The 6969-nt window shown below is 38.4% G+C and overlaps 2 pseudogenes; one reads left to right on the top strand and one right to left on the bottom strand.

The window, feature by feature from the left end:
* Window positions 1-2804: 2804 nt before the first annotated feature.
* On the bottom strand, window positions 2805-3077 carry LOC124520048 (dynein light chain 1, cytoplasmic-like; annotated as a pseudogene).
* A 1218-nt stretch (window positions 3078-4295) lies between these two features.
* On the top strand, window positions 4296-4680 carry LOC124520859 (40S ribosomal protein S24-like; annotated as a pseudogene).
* Window positions 4681-6969: the final 2289 nt, after the last annotated feature.

The raw sequence follows: 6969 nt of genomic DNA, 5'->3' as shown, positions 1-6969 counted from the left end.
AACCTGCTAACAGATTGAAGTAGAACTGAAATTGCTTCGTTTTCCCTAAAAGTCAGTGTATGTAGCACTTTATAGTCCATAAACTATGCAGGCGGTGAGACTTGTGTTCTTGAAGAGCAAAGTTGGCCCAGTTGGGCGGGGCTCAGTGTAACAGCTCTGCTCTCCACTAGACGGCACTGCTAGCCTACTGAGGTGGATTATCGCGGGGCTCGTAGGTGCATATGCGCATGCGCGGGAGTGGTGAAAATGGCGCCACCCAGCTACCCAGTCTGTTCTCCCAGATCAGCAATCACAAACCCGTCCCCTGTCTTCAGTTCTCCTCCACTCCTCACTTTTTCACTCTCGTGACCAGGCCCCAGGCAGTACCTCCCTCAGATGTGGCTGTTTTTCCCGGCCCCTTACTTCCAAAGGACAGCAGCTTTCACCGGCTCTACCCCTCTGCAGGAGGGTCTCACCAAGCAATGGCCAAATGAGCAATGGCCGAATGTCAGCTGCACCCAGGAACGCCCGCTGGACCCTGCTGCTGCCGGTGCCCCGAGACTGCGGCCAGGTGCCAGCCTGCCCCAGAAAAAGTTCTCAAGATAGTGTAGCAGCAGCGTTTCAGGGATTATGGAAAATCACAACACACATCTGTCATGAGGCTTCCCCCTTAACGACCTTGTTCCAGCACCAGCGCATGTGGCCGTTTTCTGGGGTCTGCTGGGACCAGGTGGCTTCAACAGTCTCTACCAAATGTCCTTCCAGCAGTGGAACTGCTTTTCCTCATGTGGCCTGAGAACTTCTCAGACCCCACTCTGTTCCTGGGGATTCATCCTTCCCACCAGAGCACCGCCAGGTATCGAGCTGCGAAGTTGCAGCCTTTGCCTTCCCCTTGTTTATAGTCTTAATGGAATTTAAACCCTCTCCTTTCTCCTTTCTCCCTTTTTAGTTTAGTCCCTGCGGCTGTTTCCAATTTTCCACTTTCTCTCCAGCTGCTTTTGGGGAGGGGTGCTTTTCCTGTATTCCCCCACCTCCCCCAGTCTCTGTCCTCTCTGCTTGCAAAAGCAACTCCCTTCCTGCTCCTTCTCGCTCCCCAAGTTCACCTCTCTGCGCCGCATACCTACTGAATTTTGTGGTTCAGGTTGTGCAGATTGTTGTGTTAATCTTCCAATCAGTTTTCTAGGTGTGTAGGATGGTTTAGTGTTGGTCTGGCTGTATTTCATGGACGCGAGACACACAAAAAAACTTCCATGTTGTTCCGCCATCTTGGCTGCTCCTCTATATAAATTTTAGAAGAAGCTTGTCAATAGTCACAAAAAGCCTTGCTGGGACTTTGATAGAAATCACATTAAACAGATCTGTATCCAGATTCCTTTTTTTTACATGTGGATGTTCAGTTGTTCTAGCACCACTTGTTAAAGAGACTATCTTTGCTTCATTGTATTGAATTTCCTCCTTTGTTAAAGACCAGTTGACTCTATTTTTGTGGGTCTATTTCTGGGCCTTTTATTCTGTTCTGTTGATCTATTTGTCTCTTATTTTTCTGATGCCACACTGTCTTGATTATCCTAGCTTTATAGTAAATCTTGAGATTGGGTAGTATCAGTCCTCCAGCTTTGTTCTCCTTCAGTATGTTTTGGCCATCTTGGATCTTTCACCTCTCTATATAAACTTTAGAATCGGTTTGTCAACATCCATAAAACAACTGCTGAGATTTTGACTGGGATTGCATTGAATCTACAAATCAAGTTATAAAGAACTAATATCTTGATAATGGGTCTTGCTGTACACGAATATGGAATATCTCTCCACTTATTTAGTTCCCTGATTTCACAGAGTTTTGTAGTTTTCCTCACATAGTACTTGTCCATATTTTGTTAGTTTTATACTTAAGTATATTTTATTTTGGAGGGGCTAATGTAAATGGTAATGTGTTTTTAATTTTAAATTCCACTTGTTCGTTGCTGGTATCTAGGAAAAAAGGCAATTGACTTTTGTACATTAATCTTATATTCTGTAAACTTGCTACAATCTCTTATTCTAGGAATTTTTTATTGATTCTTCTGGGCTTTCTACATAGACAATCATGTCATCTGTGAAAAAAGATAATTATATGTATTTCTTCATGATATTTATTTTAGTATTTTTTTTACTTATTGCATTAATAAGGACTCAGTACAATATTGAAAAAGAGTGTTAAGAGTGGAAACGCTTGTCTTATGCATAATGTTAGTAAAAATGTCAAGTTTCTCACCACTATGATGTTAGCTTTAGGGTTTTGTATATATATTTTTTTCTCCAACAGATTTGTTTTGTTGTTTTGTTTTGTTTTTTGAAAGGAATGGATTTTGAAGAGAAAAACATGGAGAGAGTTGTTTGGATTAGAAAATAAATACAAAAAGGGGTGCCTGGGTGGCTCAGTTGGTTAAGCAACCAACTTCAACTCAGGTCATGATCTCAGGGTTTGTGGGTTTGAGCCCCATGTCCAGCTCTGTGCTGACAGGTCAGAGCCTGCAGTCTGTTTCGTATTCTGTGTCTCTGCCCCTCCCCTGCTCATGCTCTCTCTCTTTCAAAAAATAAATAAATGTTGAAAAATTTTAAAAGAAAGAAAATAAATACAAATGTAAGCTGTTTTGCTAATTGTTTTATAATCAAAAAAATTTGCACGGAAAATGCCCTATCCAAAACAACACAACAAATGTTTGAAGATCAAGGTGTCCTCTTAGGCAAAACTGAAGATTTCAGTATTTGGAAATTCCAAACACTGCAAGGCTGCAGTCTCTGTTTTGGGATGGATCACTGGGTGTGTGACACAGTTCAGGCTCTTAACCAGATTTAAACAGAAGAATGGCCACTTGGCCCAGGTAGTAGATGAAGTGTTTGGTTTCATGTGTCACATGACTATCAACGTTTCTCACCATGATGAGGTCCCAGGTGGTGTTGTACTTCTTGTCAAACTCTTTTAATATGGGCCACAAAGTCCTTCTCTATGTTCTATTTCTCCAAGACCTGAGTAGCACATTCCACTGAATCCTGTTACATCTCCTCCAACATGTTGGCATTTTTGATCATTTCATCTGAGCCTTTTGGTTGCACATGGTTACCGTGGAGCAGCCAATAGAAACACTCAGACCTAGCAGGAGCTGCCCTTACTTGGGTCTTTGTATATAATCTTTATTAAGTTGAGGAACTCCTCCTTATTCCTAGTTTAATGAGAGTTTTCACCATGAATGGGTGTTGAATTTTGTCAAATACTTTTCCTGCCATCTATTGATACGATCGTATAATTTTTCTTCTTTAGCTGATTGATAGGAAGGACTATGTTAGTTGATTTTTGAGTGTTTGGGCAGTCTTGCATACCTGGAATAATTACCACTTGGTCACGTGTATACTTCTTTTTTCTACATTGTTGCATTCTATTTGCAAATATTTTGTTGAGGATATTTTTATACATGTTCATGAGAAATATGGGTTAATAGTTTTCTATTTTTTTGCAGTGTCTTTGGTCTTGGTATTGGGGTAATGCTGGATTCATAGAATGAGTTAGGAAGTATTTCCTCCGTTTCTGTCTCTGAAAGAGGTTACAAAGAATTTGGCATAATTTTTTCTTTAAGTGTTTGGTAGATTTCACCAGTGAACACAACTGGTCCTGGTACTTTATGTTTTGGAAGATTAGTAATTATTGATTAGATTTATTTACTAGATAGGAGCTATTCAGATTGTCTCTTTCTTCTTGTGTGAGTTGTGACAGACTGTGTCTTTCAAAGAATTGGTCCATTTCATTTATGTTATCAAATTTGTGGGCATAGAGTTATTCGTGGTATTTCTTTATTATTATTTCCATTTTCGTGGGAGGTGTAGTGATATCCTGTCTTTCATTTTTGAGATTAGTAATTAGTAGTGTGTTCTCTCTCTCTCTTCTTCTTAGTTAACCTGCCTAGTATTGATCTTTTCCAAGAATTGGCTTTGGGTTTCAATAATTTTCGTTATTGATTTCCTGTTTTACATTTCATTAATCTCTGTTCCAACTCCATTTTTGTTTGTTTGTTTACTTTGGACTTACTTTGCTCTTCTATTTCTAGTTTCCTAAGGTAGAAACTTAGCTTTTTAATGTTAGGTTTTTGTTGTTTTCTAACACATCCTTTCAGTGCTATAAATTTCCCTCAAAGCACTGTTTCTCTGCATCCCACAAATTTTGTTTTATTTTATGTTAGTGTAGTTCAAGATATTTTTTAATGTCTCTTGAGAGAAATGTGTTATTCTTTAAATAACACATTTAAATGTGTGTTATTGGCTCGGCCACCATAACGAATGACACAGTAACTATCTGGACCAGGAAGTTTATGACCAACCAACTACTTCAGTGGACACGAATGGTCATTGATGTTCTTCACCCTGGAAAGGCAACAGTACCTAAGACAGAAATTTGGGGGAAAACTAGCCAAAGTGCACAAGGCCACACCAGATGCCATTGTTGTATTTGGACTCCGAATCCATTTTATTGGTAGGAAGACAACTGGCTTTGGCATGATTTATGATTCTTTGGGTTATGCAAATAAAAATGATCCCAAACGTAGACTTGCAAGACATGGCCTGAATGAGAAGAAAAAGGTCTCAAGAATTCAGCAAAAGGAACTCAAGAACAGAATGGAGAAAGTCAGGGGAACTGCAAAAGCCAGTGGTGGTGCTGACAAAAAGTGAGCTGGAGATTGGACAATAGGAGTAAAGATTCTGTAGTGACTTTATCTGTGATGGTTGTGCAGATTTTTCATGAGAGGATTAATAAATTAAGAACTTTTAGGTGTCTAGTTGTTTGGAAAAAAGTGTATTGTTTAATCTTCACATATTTGGAAATTTTCTAGTTATTTTTCTGTTATTGATTTCTAGTTTACTTCCTTTGTGGTCTCAGAGCAGACATTGCATAATTGTTTTTCTTTTAAATTGGTAAGTTGTGTTTTGTGGCCTAGAATATGATCTATCCTGGTGAATGCTCCACGTGAGCCTGAGGAGGATGTGGATTCTGTTGTTTTGGGATGGAATAGTTTATAGATCTCAATTATGTACAGTTGATTGGTGGGGCTGGTGAGTTCAACTATTTCCTTAATTGATTTTTTGCCTGATGGATCTGTCCATTTCTGATAGAGGGATGTTATAGTTTCCAATTGTGATAATGAATTCACTTATTTCTCCTCGCGGTTCCCAGTTATTGCCTTATAGATTTTGACACTCTGTTGTTTGGTGCACACACATTAAGGATTATGTTTTCTTGGAGAATTGAACTTTATAAACATGTAATGCCATTCTGTACCCCTGATAATTTACCTTGCTATTCAGCTTTTCTCTTGTTAGGATGGAGTGATGAGTTCTAAGATCCTTACATGTAGGACAAGAAATGGGGAATAATTATACACAATATCTCTCTCTTTAGTTTTCATTGTTGTTACTTTGGGTACTACAATATATATGTGTATATTATACCCATATTTTACCACTTTGAATGAAGTATAGAAGCATTCTTTTCATTTCCCTTCTTCATTTTAAAATATCATTGTCTTGAGTATCCTATGAAGCTATAAATCAAATGTGATTTATACAACTCAAGAGGAAAAGGACAATCTGTTGTATACACCCATATTTCTGCTGTTTTTCTTCTTCCTTCTTGATGCTTCAGGATTCTTTTATTCTTTCCTTTGTGTCTGTTAAAATGTCTTTTAGCCATTCTCTTAGGATAGGTTTGCTATTCCATTATATGAGAATGTCTTTATTTCCCCTTCGTACTTGAAGGATAGTTTCGTGAAATGTAGAATTTTTGGCCGACAGTTCTTTTTCCCCCAGCATTTCCAAGATATTGCACTACTTCCTGCTGGACTCTGTGATTTCAGATAAGAAATCTGTTATTTGAATGGTGTTCCCCAATTCATTTCCTCTCTGTCTGCTTTCAAGATTTTTCTTTGTCCTTTATTTCTAAACGTTTAATTTGGATATGGATATCCAAATACAGATGGCATTTGGAGTTTGTTTGCTTGGATTCTTGGATCTATAGGTTTATATCTTTCACCAAGTTTGGGAAGTTTTTAGCCATTACTTTTTCAAATACTCTTTTAGTCTCACTCTCTTTCACCCTTTCCTTAGGATTCTTGACTATACCCATGCTGGATTATTTATTATTGTCCCACTGGTCTTTGAGGGTCTGTTGAATTTATTTTTCTTTAGTGTATGTCTTCCATGTTGTTCAGATAAGGGGAGTTCTATTGATCTGTCCTCAAGTTCGCTTATTTTATCTTCTGTCTTCTCCATTCTATGACTGAGCTCATCTAGTGAGTTTTGAGCTTTTCTGCCTCTTGTATTTTTTTATTCTATAATTTGTATTTGGTTATTTTAATATTTGATTTCTTTGCTGAACTTTTCTATTTTCCCATTTGTCTCAACAAATTTTAAAAGCATTTTAAGGGGCGCCTGGGTGGCTTGGTCAGTTAAGCATCCGACTTCAGCTCAGGTCATGATCTTACAGTCCGTGGGTTCGCGCCCTGCATCGGGCTCTGTGCTGACAGCTCAGAGCCTGGAGCCTGTTTCGGATTCTGTGTCTCCTCCTCTCTCTGCCCCTCCCCTGTTCATGCTCTGTCTCTCTCTGTCTCAAAAATAAATAAAAACGTTAAAAAAATTTTTTTTTAAAAAAGCATTTTAAAATTGAAGCATTTAAATGTTGAAGCATTTTTATTCTGTAAGCTTTAAAATCCTTGGTGGTAATGTCAGAGAATTCCGACATCTAATTCATCCCCATTTTGGAGTCAATGGGTTGTCTTTTCTCATTCAAGGTGTTTTTCTTGACTTTTGACACAAAAGATCATTTTCTATTGTATCCTGGATATTTTGTCTAATACATTAGGAGTGTGGGTCCTGCTGTATCTTTTTAAAAAAACAATTTTTAACGTTTACTTATTATTGAGAGACAGAGAGACACAGAGCATGAGCAGGGGAGGGGTAGAGAGA

Source organism: Lynx rufus, unplaced genomic scaffold (genome assembly GCF_022079265.1).
Source record: "Lynx rufus isolate CCGP_SWC_20201006 ecotype Redwood Valley unplaced genomic scaffold, mLynRuf1.p SCAF_3, whole genome shotgun sequence".
In the NCBI taxonomy this organism is placed as follows: domain Eukaryota; kingdom Metazoa; phylum Chordata; class Mammalia; order Carnivora; family Felidae; genus Lynx; species Lynx rufus.
Note: the sequence above shows the minus strand (reverse complement) of the source record. Positions and strands in the feature narration are given on the sequence as shown.